The sequence below is a fragment of the Trachypithecus francoisi genome, unplaced genomic scaffold (genome assembly GCF_009764315.1).
Source record: "Trachypithecus francoisi isolate TF-2019V2 unplaced genomic scaffold, Tfra_2.0 Lachesis_group1, whole genome shotgun sequence".
NCBI lineage: Eukaryota > Metazoa > Chordata > Mammalia > Primates > Cercopithecidae > Trachypithecus > Trachypithecus francoisi.
In genome coordinates, this window is record NW_022681454.1 from 163841357 (window position 1) to 163856703 (window position 15347).

At 37.2% G+C, this 15347-nt stretch overlaps 1 long non-coding RNA gene across 2 annotated transcripts in view; it reads left to right on the plus strand.

The window, feature by feature from the left end:
• The window catches only part of LOC117084853, a 52391-nt gene extending 37387 nt beyond the window's left edge, over positions 1–15004 (plus strand). For both annotated transcript variants that reach the window (XR_004437710.1, XR_004437711.1), the window contains 2 exons: positions 11950–11999; positions 14827–15004. This is a non-coding gene — a long non-coding RNA (uncharacterized LOC117084853). The remainder of the gene's footprint in view (positions 1–11949; positions 12000–14826) is intronic.
• Positions 15005–15347: the final 343 nt, after the last annotated feature.

The following is a 15347-nucleotide window of genomic DNA, read 5'->3' on the forward strand; positions in this document are numbered from 1 at the left end:
CTTTCGAAAACTGGCAAAAGACAGGGATGCCCTCTCTCACCACTCCTGTTCAGCATAGTGTTGGAAGTTCTGGCCAGGGCAATCAGGCAAGAGAAAGAAATAAAGGATATTCAATTAGGAAAAGAGGAAGTCAAATTGTCCCTGTTTGCAGATGACATGATTGTATATTTAGAAAACCCCATCGTCTCAGCCCCAAATCTCCTTAAGCTGACAAGCAACTTCAGCAAAGGATACAAAATCGATGTGCAAAAATCACAAGCATTCCTATACACTAATAACAGACAGAGAGCCAAATCATGAGTGAACTCCCATTCACAACTGCTACAAAGATAATAAAATACCTGGGAATCCAACTTACAAAGGATGTGAAGAACCTCTTCAAAAATAGCTACAAACCACTGCTCAACCAAACAAGAGGACACAAACAAATGGAAGAACATTCCATGCTCATAGATAGGAAGAATCAATATCATGAAAATGGCCATACTTCCCAAAGTAATTTATAGATTCAATGCATTCCCCATCAAATTACTAATGACTTTCTTCACAGAATTGGAAAAAACTATTTTAAAGTTCATCTGGAACCAAAAAAGAGCCTGCATTGCCAAGACAATCCTGAGCAAAAAGAACAAAGCTGGAGACATCACACTACTTGACTTCAAACTATACTACAAGGCTACAGTAACCAAGACAGCATGGTGCTGGTAGCAAAACAGAGATATGGACCAATGGAACAGAACAGAGGCCTCAGAAATAACACCACACATCTACAACCATCTGATCTCTGACAAACCTGACAAAAAGAAGAAATGGGGAAAGGATTCCCTATTTAATAAATGGTGCTGGGAAAACTGGCTAGCAATATGTAGAAAGCTGAAACTGGATCCTTTCCTTACACCTTATACAAAAATTAATTCGAGATGGATTAAAGACTTAAATGTCAGACCTAAAATCATAAAAACCCCAGAAGAAAAGCTAGGCAATACCATTCAGGTCATAAGCATGGACAAGGACTCCATAACTAAAACACCAAAAAGCAATGGCAACAAAAGCCAAAATTGACAAATGGGATCTAATTAAACTAAAGAGCTTCTGCACAGCAAAAGAAACTACCATCAGAGTGAACAGGCAACCTACAGAATGGGAGAACATTTTTGCAATCTACTCATCTGACAAAGGGCTAATATCCAGAACCTACAAAGAACTCAAACAAATTTCCAAGATAAAACAAACAACCCCATCAGAAAGTGGGCAAAGGATATGAACAGACACTTCTCAAAAGAAGACATTTATTCAGTCAACAGACACATGAAAAAATGCTCATCATCACTGGTCATCAGAGAAATGCAAATCAAAACCACAATGAGATACCATCTCACACCAGTTAGAATGGCAATCATTAAAAAGTCAGGAAACAACAGGTGCTGGAGAGGATGTGGAGAAATAGGAACACTTTTACACTATCGGTGGGACTGTAAACTAGTTCAACCATTGTGGAAGACAGTGTGGCAATTCCTCGAGGATCTAGAACTAGAAATACCATTTGACCCAGCCATCCCATTACTGGGTACCCAAATGATTATAAATCATACTACTGTAAAGAAACATGCACACATGTGTTTATTGCAGCACTATTCACAACAGCAAAGACTTGGAACCAATCCAATTGTTCATCAGTGACAGACTGGGTTAAGAAAATGTGGCACATATATACCATGGAATACTATGCAGCCATAAAAAGGATGAGTTCATGTCCTTTTCAGGGACACGAATGAAGCTGGAAACCATCATTCTGAGCAAACTATCACAAGGACTGAAAACCAATCACTATATGTTCTCACTCATAGGTGGGAATTGAACAATGAGAACACTTGGACACAGGGTGGGGAACATCACACACTGGGGCCTGTCTTGATGTGGGGGGAGCGAGGGTGGGATAGCATTAGGAGAAGTACCAAATGTAAATGATGAGTTAATGGGTGCAGCAAACCAACATGGCACATGTATACCTATGTAACAAACCTGCACGTTGTGCACATGTACCCTAGAACTTAAAGTATAATAATAATAATAAAAAGAAATTGCCAACCCTACTCAACAGCTGTTGGAAAAAAGTTATCTGTCCTAATTTTTTTGCCTTTACATGTGTAGGAATGATCAGTACTTAAGAACAAATGTGTATCTCCAGGCTGGAGATCTTCATTTGGATATATGGTAATTTCCTTAAACTTAACATGTCCCGACTGAACTTCTGATCCTCCCTCCCCATCCAAACCCGTATCAATATCACAAGTACCCAATTAATATCTCTTGGACAGCAGCTCTACCCTTCTTGTCACTATGTAAAAACGTTGGAGTACCTTGTTGACACTTATTTCTCTCCCACCCTACTTCCAATTATCAGGAAATCTTATTGTCTGAATCTTTAAAATATGTTTCAAATCTCATTCTTTATTACTACTTCTAACAACTATCATCTTGTAAATTTTTTCATTTTTTGGCTGGATTAGGTAATAAACATCCCAGTCACATCTCCTGATTTAACTTTCTTCCATCTGTTACTGCTTTCAAGATAGATGTCAGGGAGATCTTTTCAAAATATTCGTTCACATAACTCAAACCCCTGTATGGACTTCCTGCTTCACTGAGAGTAAAAACCAATATTCTGACCGTGCTTTGAAAGGATCTATATGATCAAAATCTTGACCTGTATTCCTACCTGGTCTGATCTCCCTCACATTTTCCAGCTGGGTACCTGCTTTCTTGCTGCTTCTGTAACACATTAGGTTGTGAAGCATCCTCTGTCCTCAGGTTCTTCACTCTGTCTCCTACCTCTGTCTGGAACCCTTACCTACTCCTCCTTCCCCTTAAATCCCCTTGGTTAGCTTTCTTACCTCTTTCCTCAAATCTTTGTCCTCTCAGCAGTACTACCTTGAACCTGACATTTAAGACTGTGGTCTGTCCCCATCCCACTACTCTAAATCCTCCTTATCCTGCTGTACCCTTTTCTGAATGCACATATCATCTTTTCAAATTTTATATAACTTACTTCTTTATTATTTACCATATTTTTCTTATTTCCTCTTTCTATCAGAAAGCTATAGTTATCTGATGATGGAATTTTTGTTAATGTATCCCAAATACATTGTTTGGTATCTAGTAAATAGACAATAAATATTTGTGAAATGCATGGACGACATATGTATTATTCTGTTCTCATGCTGCTATAAAGAGCTGCCTGAGACTGGGTAATTGATAAAGGAAAGAGGTTTAATTGACTTACATTCCACATGGCTGGGAAGGCCTCAGGAAACTTACAATCATAATGGAAGGGGAAGCAAACACATCCTCTTCACATGCCAGCAGGAAGGAGAAGTGCTGAGCAAAGGGGGAAAGCCCCCTATAAAACCATCAGATCTTGTGAAAACTCATTCACTATCATGAGAACATAATGGGGGAACCCACCCCCATGATTCGGTTATCTGCACCTGGTCCCACCCTTGACATGTGGGGATTATTATGATTCAAGGTGAGATTTGGGTGGAGATGCCTAGCCAAACCTTATCAACATATTAAGCCTTCTTGAGGTATTTGTTTGTTTAAAAAGTTTCTTACTGATCTATAAGAATCAGTCTTCAATAACAAACTTTCATGTGGTGTGGTGGATTTCTGGGAGATATCCTGAGGCTTTTCCACTACTCCTCCTATTAAACAATTTGCATTTCTGAAACTTCAGAATTAAAATTTGGGTCAAAAATATATATTGGTAAAACTATTAGTAAGTTTAATGTATATATTATGTTAAAAAATATATATACAAACATGAGAAACTGTTTTAAGGAATTATTGGGGGGATGTGATTATTAGTAAAAGCTCCCAAAAGACATTACAGCTTTGTGGTTAAGATCACAAGCTCTGTATTCCAGTTAAATCTTAGTTATACTACTTCCTAGTATAAAGTTGGGTAAGTTATTGGAACTCTCTCTGCCTCTGTAAAAACTGGACTTTCCTACAGTTGCGTACTGCAGTAAGTTTATGATAGCTACAGGGGAGAAACATAATGAGTTATATACTTATTTGCAAAATAATATATTCAGATTGTGTGTGGAGGTTTTTATTTTGGGGATATTAAAAGTTCTTATGTCAGACACTGAATTGTACATTAGGTGAGTCTTCAGTTATCATATTTATTTAAATTCACCAATAAACATTTTATATATTTATGGGATACAACACAATGCTTTAAAATATGTATACACACACTGTGGAATGGCTAAGTCAGGCTAAATAATATATGCATTACTCCACATACTTATTTTTTGTGGCAAGAACACTTAAAATCGATTCTATTAGCAATTTCCAAGTATATAATACATTGCTATTAACTATGGTTAAAATGTTGTATGATATATCTCTTGAACTTATTCCTCCTGTCTAACTGAAATTTTGAATACTTTGATCAGCATCAAAGGATACAATCAGCCCACCCCAGCCCCTGGTAACTATGATATTCTACTGTCTGCTGCTGTGACTTTGACTTTTTAGTCTACACAAATAAGTGAGATCATGCACTTTCTGTTTTTTCTGTGTCTGACTTATTTCATGTAGCATGATGTCTTCCAGGCTTATCATTGTTATAGCAAATGACAGGATTTCCTTCTTTTTAAAGGCAGACTAGTATCCCATTGTGTATTTATACCACATTTTCTTTATTTGTTCATCTGTTTTGGGCACTTAGCTTGATTCCATATCTTGGCTGCTGTGAACAGTGATGCGGAAAACATGGGAGTGCCAACAATTCTTCAACATACTGATTTCATTTCCTTTGGATATATACCCAGTAGTGAGATTGCTGGATTATGTGGTAGTGATCATGTTTTAGACTTGATGATAATAGTTTATATCTCCTCAGGTGGTTGTAAGAAATAAACTAATGCTTATAAAGTACTCAGATCAGCACACAGTGCCTAGTTTGTGTTCAGTATTTATTGAACAAAAGGAAAGAAAAGAATGTAAAACAAAATAGGGCATACAAACAAGTTATTTAATCAAACATAGCACTTTACTGAAAAATATGTCAACTATTTCGTTCTTGTACTAAAATATATTTTGATAATATATGTATCACTTTATTCTTTAAGATTTAAATCTATCATATTAGCTATGCAAAGAAAGAGCTAAATATAACTATGTTGGTTCCTCCACTGACATATATATGTAGACATACAAAAGACATATGTGTCTTTTTGTTACAGCAAAGACAATATTTTTTTTTTTTTTTTTTTTTTTTTATTTTTTATTATACTTTAAGTTCTAGGGTACATGTGCATAACGTTTATATCATGTATAACTCCCCAATGCAATCCCTCCCTCCTCCCCCCTCCCCATGATAGGCCCCAGTGTGTGATGTTCCCCTTCCCGAGTCCAAGTGATCTCATTGTTCAGTTCCCACCTATGAGTGAGAACATGCGGTGTTTGGTTTTCTCTTCTTGTGATAGTTTGCTAAGAATGATGGTTTCCAGCTGCATCCATGTCCCTACAAAGGACGCAAACTCATCCTTTTTGATGGCTGCATAGTATTCCATGGTGTATATGTGCCACATTTTCTTAATCCAGTCTGTCACAGATGGACATTTGGGTTGATTCCAAGTCTTTGCAAAGACAATATTTGTTGTTGGCAAGCTACACAGAAATGCATGATGAAGGCAGAAAGAAAATATCAAGGAAACAAGTGATATCCTTTTAAGGATAAAGCTGTTCTTGTGAACAGTAACACCCAACACCACAGGATATCCAATTAACCTGTTTGAAGAAAAGTTCCCATCGTTGAAGGATGTGAAGTATATTTCACTCTTAAAAATGTAGTGGTCTTCCTAGCTTTAACCTCATGCTTCCTTTTATGTGTCTTTGGTTTTTCAAATTCTCTGTATCCTCCCAGAAAAAGCAAAATAACCACAAAAAAATAAATGAGGAAAAGAAACTCAGACACAACATTTAAGGTTAAAGAGTAAGTTGTACAAAGTAATGAAGAATTCAAGAGAGATCTTAACTCACTTCCTCAAAGGATTGAAATTTTTATTTGAAGTCATCCTATACATTAAAATACCCAAGATTTTTATTACAGTGAATAATCATTGTGAAGTGTGGGAAGAGAAAGGAGGAAGAAGATACTATGTTTAATTCTTTTCATTGTGGTTAACATTACTGTGGTAGATGTTAGTGGTTGTAAATGGGATGAAACTTACGGAGGGCTGCTGAGTTGCTGGTCAAATTTCATCTCTTGATTTATGAGGTCCTTATTTTGCTTACTTTGTAATCATTACATATAATTCATCAAGCTCTACATGAATAATTTGTATGCTTTTCTTTATATCTAGTATATTTTAATTAAAAGTTCATATGCAAATAAAAAATTAAAGAGAGTTCCAAATGTATTAAAAAGAGCAAATAATTAAATTTCATCCTGGGCTGTACTGCAGTTGGTTACTGCAGTTAGCTTGTTACAGCTATGGGAGAGAAACATAATATTTCCTTTTACCTGGAGATGTAAAATAACTAAATTTGTGTGTGGGAGTTTACCTTTTTGGACTACATGTTCTGTGTGAGCCAATAAATTGTATAGTAGGTGAGTCTTCAATGACCGTATTTTAAAGACACATTGCTCAAATTTACGTTGTTCTTATTTGACCCTCTATAAAAGTAAGAACATACCATTAAATCTTAACTCATTTGACATCATGCTGCAGGAAGATAAGGTATTAAAGTGTGGGTATATTTCTTTCTGTTGATTTAACATTATAAGGCATAGATACTGTGATATCCAAGACAATAAATAGTAAACATATTCATTATTATCTATTTTTAAAATGTCAGTTTTCTTAGAAGTTATTTATTTTCCAATGTTGTGGATATTGAAGTTAATTTCTCTGATGAATGTCAAAAATCGTCTGCTGTAGGGAAGAAGGGCTGATATCCTTTAACTTTTTGAAAGATTGTAGGTAAAGATTTCTTTGGAAACCCAGGAACCACACAGAAGGGGACTTGAATTATACTAAAAATCAAACTCCTTTTTCAGGAAGATCAAGGGACCATAAAAGAGCTTTGCCCAGCCTGGAACACCCCTTTCCTAAGTCCTTACCTGTCTCAATTCTTTCTTGAATGTCTATCGCTATTCACCTTCTCCAGAAAGCTTTTTGGATGGCCTGGCTAACTCAGCTCTACATTTCTATAGTTCAAACCCCTAGCACTATAGTTTATAAACACAAATATCACAAAGGTTGCTTTGCTTGTCCTCAGCATATAGTCAATAGGTGTTTGGTGAGTGAAAAAGTTGTCAGTTGGGGCTATTGACCTTCGGAGGGGCAACTGTTATACCTGCTTGCTAATCATCAGAAACTGCCTAGCGGTAGTAGACATTCTCAATGCCTATTAATTATTTTAATTATTTAAGAGTACCAAGAAAGAAGGGATAAAAGAAAGAAAAAAGAAAGGGAAAGGGAAAGGAGAGGAAAAGAAAGAAAATTTAGTTGAGCAGGGTTGACAAGTCTCTAAAAGCAGGTCATGGTGCAAATTCTTGTGTGCCTGACACAGAAAAATAAGTAGCTTACTATTGACCAATGGTAATTTCTTTCTTAAATTAAGACACAGGCAATGAAACGTAGATCATGAGCATATTTTCTCTCTTTGAGTTCTACATGCATGAAATGAATCTTTGAGGGACATTCCACCGGGCCAAAGTCTAGGCTAAAAGATCTTTTAAAAGGTATAAAAATGAGAACAATTTTAATTTTTTTTTTAAATTAAGAATAGGCTGCAAGAAGTTATAGCAGAGAAAAGGTAAATAATTATATCCTAAAGTATGAATTACATGTGTCTTGAGTTTATGCATTTTTAAAGTTTAATCCCTGAATTGAACTAGAATTCACTGTCTATTAATTTTATTCTAAAATCCCCCTCTGATTTCATAAGCCAGTTTTACAAGCTTTTGATTTAATTTATAATTGTGTAAGAAAATTGTGGTTCTTCAAATCATATTAAAAACAAATTTAAACCAACCAATCCAAACAACAAAAAACAAAAAGAGAATGTACAGAAAGACATAGAGAAAGAGATTGACAAAAATGGGAAGGCATCTAGAATTCGTGTTGCATAGAAACTTGGGCTGGGAAAAGAGGACTGAAATGGAATATGATTGATAACTTCACAAAGTAGGCACAAATTGGAAGTCAACACAGGCTGGCTTCATTTCAGTATTGATAACTTTCAAAGCATCAGAGCCATGCAGCACCAGGCAGAAGGACCTCATGAAGGAAGGCACACTCATTACTGGAAATGTCCAAACGGGACCTGGGTGACCACCTCTCTGGGTGTTGGAAGGCCAAGACTTTGAGAAGTCATTCGATGAAATTTCTTCTAATTTTTAGATCCTATAGAATGTACTATCCCACAAAGGACATGGGAAAACACCTCTCTATTTCCTTATTCTTTCATTTTCTCATATCAAACCAAATAGAATTGATAAAATCTATCTTAGAATGAATAACAGAGAGTATTATGACACATTTCCTAAGTAGCTAAAATCTATAATGCTCCAAACAGAATAAATGCTAGGCTCAAATCCCTAAATCAGATAGAGAAAGGAAAATATCCAGGTCTATCTTTTATAACATTTAAAATATTATATTTGATATATTGCTGATTTTCTACCATTTTATTAGCTATAATGATTATTATAGTTGTAAGTTTTAATATGTCTCTCTCTCTACATATATATATACACACATATATTCTAAAAGAAAAGATGAATTTAAGTGATGCAGGACTTATTAGTTCTGTAGACATATTAACCACTGCACTATTTTATCTTTTATACTTATTAAGGAACTCACTGTATATCATACTGAAAAGAAAAAGTTATAAGATCTAAAACCTGGCCTAACTGTCCAGAGGCAGAAGGAGATAGGTCCCATGGTGCTGACTTGTACCTTGGTAGGGTGGTTCAGCAAGTCATGTTTATGGGGGTGTTTGAAATACATTTTCAATTAATTTAACAGGTGTTTGGGTGCCTTTAAGGGATCGAGGATAGAAAGGTAAACACACTATGTTATTTTTTTTACTAAGAGTCACAGTCAGTGGGAGAAACAGATAGGTGAACCTAGAATTACAGTATGTTAAGACAGACACAATAATAGAAGCACATCAAATTGCTGCAGATCAGAGAGGAGGGGCATGTATTCCGAAAGGAAAGTCAGGAAGGCTTCATGGAAAATGTGAGATTTGAGCTCCAAATTTGGAAGAGTGAATTCATGTGGGCTACATGAAGAGGAATGAAAGGATTCCAGCAGTAGAATGATTCAGAGGTATCAAACAGTCTGATACTGCCAGGTAACTGATGCCACAAGAAAGTGCTGGACCAGTCATGAAATGGAGAGTGAAGCAGGTGAATGGACAGCTGGGACCTCAGTAAAATGAGTTGTTGGCTGGAAGGGGAGGGCATAAAGGTAGGGTTGAAATAGGACGGTTAAAGGCAAGCCTGATATAAGAGTGGGTTGAAGGGCAGACTGAGAACTAATCTTCTGAATATTACTTTTTAAACTTTTTTCATGTAAAGCTTTCTCTAGTGTGTGGCTTCATGGGTTTGTGGGTCATGGAATGTCTTTCGACCAGCATCAGACACCCAGGTGGCAGCCTCAAATAGCACTGCCTGTGTCCTGCTGGAAAAGCCAGATGTTGGCCTGCTGCTTTTTTTGCATGAATTTTATAAAATTGTGGAAAATTCTGGGGAAATGGAACTTTGATTACTCATATTTTTCTGCCCATGGGCAGAATGTGATTTTAGAAGAGATGAAAGATATGATATACTTGATCATATGTCATTTTTCATGATATATTATTGATTATATGCAATAATAAATTAAAAAGTGATAAGGAATCAATGCTTTATTTCCATGAAGAGGGATCTTAGCTGTGATTCCATAAAGGTGGCTGGGTGTTTTTCGGGAGGATTGTTGAGATGGATGGTAGCCTTCTGCTCTTGGTTATCTTCTTGCCTGGTTGCTCACTATTCCCTTTACTTTTATTTTTGTTTATTTATTTAATTTATAATTGATATATTATGGTTGTACATATTTTTGGGGTAAGTGTAATAATTTATACATGTACACAATGTGTATTGATCAAATCAAGGCAATTGGAATATCCCTTTCAGATTTACTCCAGGGCAGATCACCTGTGCACATCTAATTGAAGCAGGTGACCTGAATGGCTTTTAAGTTCACCTTAGCCTGACTAAACGTTAGCTTTCTTTCTGACGGCAGCCCCAGATCTCTCTTTTCTTACAGCATTCATTCGTTGTAGAAAACTGGCAATTGTAACTCTTTCTGTGCTCCTTTGAAATGTAAATCTTTAAAAAAGCCTCTTGCCAGTTTTGTAATCCTGAATTGTTTTTCTCAAGGAGCTGAGGGTCCTCCTTTTGAAATGCAATTATCAAGAAAAATAGAGCCCCCACTTTTCTGGCTCTGTGTGGGGATAGGAGCCTAACTTAGATAAGCAAAAATTAGCGAACACAGAGGGCCTAATTGCATTGACTAATTCCCCACAAATGACTCCTGTACTTTCCCACTAGGTCATGTCAGCATTTAAAAGCTCTTCCAACTTTGGTTTCTGCAGAATCTGTTTCCCTTCTTGCCATAATCTTGGCCCCTAATGCAATAGGTGTGGAATAAATCTCCCTTACCTGTTTAACTTGTCCACGGCAACTTTTCTTTGACACACAGTATGCCTAGAATCACACTAAAAGCTGGTCACATAAATCTATGGCCAAAAGAGGGTTCAGTATAAGGTGAAATTGGCCATAGCAGCATGTGTTCATTCTAGGTGACTGGAGATTTTAAAAACCTAGGTAATGAACATAGTGTCTCTCTCCGAGTTCTGTGTGCACAAGGTGAATCTTTGAGGGATGTTCCACTGGGCCAAGTCTAGGCCAAAAGATCTTTTAAAAGGTGTAAAAATGAGAACTATTGGGGCAGAATGATTAGCTGTGTGAACTGAAAGTAAATATAGAATACTGGGATGGGACTGAAGGATGGAGATAATTATTCCGCTGCACATTCAAGGAGTTAAGTTGTTGTGTTCCGCTCCCCGCCTCAGAGAAAAGATGGAAAATTAAGTCATATATGGAACAAATCTCTTTTTATGATGGTAAAGTTTCTTTGAACTGCTTTTATGCCTTCCAACTAGTGAAGATAATTGGATAGGTTATTCAATGATTCTTATATGACAACTTTGCTTGCAAAAACAAAGTGGGTCAAAAATGCAAATATAGCATTCTGCTTTAATGCAAAGATGGGAAAAAACATAAGCAATTATCTGACAAATGGCAGCTGTTTAAACTGCAGGGTACTAAACTGGTATCTTAGCAGGGGTGTCATTATCTATAGGCCATTAAAAGTTTCTTTCTTTATTATTTCATTTTTATTGGCTTTGGTTTTAAAAAGGGAAAGATAAACTCCCCAACTGAAGACTTTATTACTTTTACTATATAAATGTTGCTCTATTACCAAAAAGATATCTTGTTATTTGATTAAAGTTCTCAAAAGAGTAATCTCAACTTTTTTATTATTTCTATTTAGAGATAAAAAAATACTTGAATGTGTGTGTGTGTTTGTGTAACAGCCAAGTTGAAACTTTTATGTTGCCATTATTCTTGCTGAACTTTATCTTCACAATTCATACAAATTGGTGATTGATGAGAAATTTTAATTTTTTAAAGTAAAATCTGGATGCGATTAGCGTATCAGGACAGAACATTCTTCACGGATAGAATGGAAGTGGGCAGATAAATGGGGCAAACTGTGGTGGAATGGCAAAGGAGGAAAGGTTACTTTCCATTGCTCCCGTTTACTTTTTTTTTCATTGACTCCTAAGCACCATCTCTCTCTTTCATTTCAGGTATTCAGTATCCTGCTAATTGTAATCCGATCTGCCCTGGAGAGAAAATGGTAATTACTTTCAGGTTCATGAATACCAATTGATGCATTTACCTCATTATTTTCTTTGATATGACAGCTACACTAATAGATCAGAACAAAATGTGTCCATGTAGCATCTTGAGTTCATCAAGTCACTTTGCAAGTTATCTCCAATATGTTTGGGTTAGCTATAGAAATAGAAGCTAGATGCTGGCACCTGTAGATAGGTTAATAATCAAATGTCTGCATTCATAGAATCACTACTAAGGAACTGCTGTCAACAAGAAGAAAAAAGTTCGATGGGTGTAAGGGGTAGCTGTGTCACTTCTCTCTTTACTATGTTCTTAAATGAACACATATGGGCAGCGTGTGATGGCTCACGCCTGTAATCCCAGCACTTTGGGACGCTGAGGTGAGCAGATCACTCAAGCTCAGGAATTTGAGACCAGCCTGGGCAACGTGCAAAACTCCGTCTCTACAAAAAAATACAGAAAATTACCTGAGCATGGTGGTGTGTGCCTGTAGTCCTAGCTACTTGGGAGGCTGTGGTCAGAGAATCACCTGAGATGGTGAGGTAAAAGCTGCAATGAGCAGAGATCAAGTCACTGCACTCCAGCCTGGGCGACAGAGTGAGACCATGTTTCAAAAAAAAAAAAAAAAAAGAAAAAGAAAAAAGAAAAAGAAAAAGAAAATTAACATAAGAGAAATACACTTTTTTTTGGTATGATGTGCAACCTAGAAGGAAAGTGAGCCTATTGCGCACAGTGGCATCAGGAGCCACTGAAAAAGTTGTCAGACTGGGAAATTGTGTTATGCCTAATAATATTACTTTTATTAAGGATGAAAGTAAAATCCTACACTGGTGAACTCAAATCCCATGAGAGCAGGGACAGACATGGCACAAAGCATGCAAATGGAACTGAGATTTTAACTGAAAATACATTTAATATGAATCATCAATCAGATATGATCGCTATAGAGACTAGCGCAACTTTGGTTAAATTAATAGAAATGTACTTTAGAGAATGATGGAAGCATTATCCTTCTCTTTTCTGTGTATCAGGCAACACTTTGCCGATTTCTTTTAGTCCTAAGTGCCACAGTTTAAGGGAAAAGTGCATAAATTTAGGGCAGTTAATGGAAGGGTCTGGGGAAGAAGACGCCATGCTGTAGAACTTTAGGAAGCATTGGAGCTATCTAATTTGATGAAATGAATGTGCCTGTGTGTATCTGTGTGGTTAGAAGCATGAAATGGGTATATTGGAAGAGCTACATATCAAAGGATGGTTACCTGCATTCTATTTATAGCCAACAAATAGAATTAGAAGAATTAGAATTAAAGAGTGCATAGGGCTAGGTGCAGTGGCTCACACCTATAATCCCAGCACTTTAGGACACGGAAGCAGGAGGATCGCTGAAGGTGAGATCAGCCTGGGTAACATAGTGAGGCCCCTATCTCTAAAGAAAAAAAAGTGAGCCAGACATGGTAGTATGTGCCTGTAGTCCCAGTGAGTCAGGAGGCTGAAGTGGGAGGATTGTTTGTGCTCAGGAGGTTGAGGCTGTAGTGAGCTGTGATCACGCCACTTGCACTCCAACCCGGGCAACAGAGTGAGACCCTGTCTCAAAAACAACAACGACCAAAAAAAAAAAAAAAAAAAAAAAACCACCACCACCACCACCAACAAAACAACCAGAATCAAAGAAAGTACTCTAAATGGGGACATTCTTTTGTCTAATAAAATCTTAAGGCCGGGCGTGGTGGCTCACTCCTGTAATCTCAGCACTTTGGGAGGCCGAGGTGGGTGGATCACCTGAGGTCAAGAGTTCCAGACCAGCCTGACCAATATGGTGAAACCCCATCTCTAGTAAAAATACGACAATTAGCCGCGCCTGTAGTCCCAGGAGAATTGCCTGAACCTGGAAAGTGGAGGTTGCTGTGAGCCAAGATGGCGCCACTGCACTCCAGCGTGGGTGACAGAATGAGACTCCTTCTCAAAACAAACAAAACAAAACAAATGAACAAACAAAACCCCCAAAAACTGTCATAAATTTCCTAGCTGATTTAGGGTAGAACACAGTTCCTTATGCTAGATATGTGAGCTCACATCTCCAAATGATTCCTGTTTACATTTCCAGCTAGAGTTGATGCTTTTTTAGTAAACTTTCAAAATCTCTTTTTTAGTAAACTTACTTTTTAAGTAAGTTCTTTTAGTAAACTTTCATAACCTCTTTTCTTAGATGTTTCTTGGCACTTCTGTAAGAAAGTTCATGGCAACAGCTTGTTTAAGAATGTGTCGGGCTGGGGTGCGGTGGCTCACGCCTGTAATCCCAGCACTTTGGGAGGCCAAGGCAGGCGGATCACGAGGTCAGGAGATCGACCATCCTGGATCATACGGTGAAACCCCCTCTCTGCTAAAAATACAAAAAAATTAGCCAGGCGTGGTGGCGGGCGCCTGTAGTCCCAGCTACTCAGGAGGCTGAGGCAGGAGAATGGTGTGAACCAGGAGGCGGAGCTTGCGGTGAGCCAACATCGCACCACTGCACTCCAGCCTGCGCAACAGTGCGACACTCTGTCTCAAAAAAAAAAGTTTCTTCTATTACTGGAAGTGCTGACTACATATCTTATGTTAAAGTTGCTTAAATGATCACATGATTTTTATTGTTAGTATTTAATTACAAGTTCCATTTGTCTTTTCTTTAATAGCCTCATTCAACCTCTGTGACTACAGTTGTTATTGCTATCATATGACTTGTAAGATAATTCCAAATACGTGGATAGAAAGTAAACGTTTTAATGAGTCACTAAAAGATCTTTTTGATGGTTCTTTCGTGTTTTTGTCTTGACTTGCAACTCCAGAAGCTGCTCACCTTCATGATTTTGTCTGGAATCTGGATGATCTTTTGCCTGGATAACGGTCAACACTCCATTTGGCTTTGAAGAGTCAGGCCCACAATCTCAATTATGATACAGAGAGGAGCCCACATTTCTACTCAGATTTTTGCTACAAAGATAGAATTCGTATCTAAAATAATAAAGAATTAATTGATACCTCACGTAAGTTGAATCATGCAATCTGTCCTTCTGTGGCTGGCTTATTTCACTTAGCATAACTCCCTCTAGGTCCATCTATTTCACCTATATAATGTATCTAAGATACTTAAATGCATAGAAGCTGAAAATAGGATAGTGGTCGCTAGGGGTTGGCAGGAGGGGAAGAATGGGGAATTGTTGCTCAACAGGTATAAAATTTCAATGATGCAAGATGAATAAGTTCTAGAAATCTTCTGTACAACACAGGGACTATAGGTAATAATATGGTATTAGATACTTAGTAATTTGTTAAGAGGATAAATCTCAAGTTGACTGTTCTTATCACA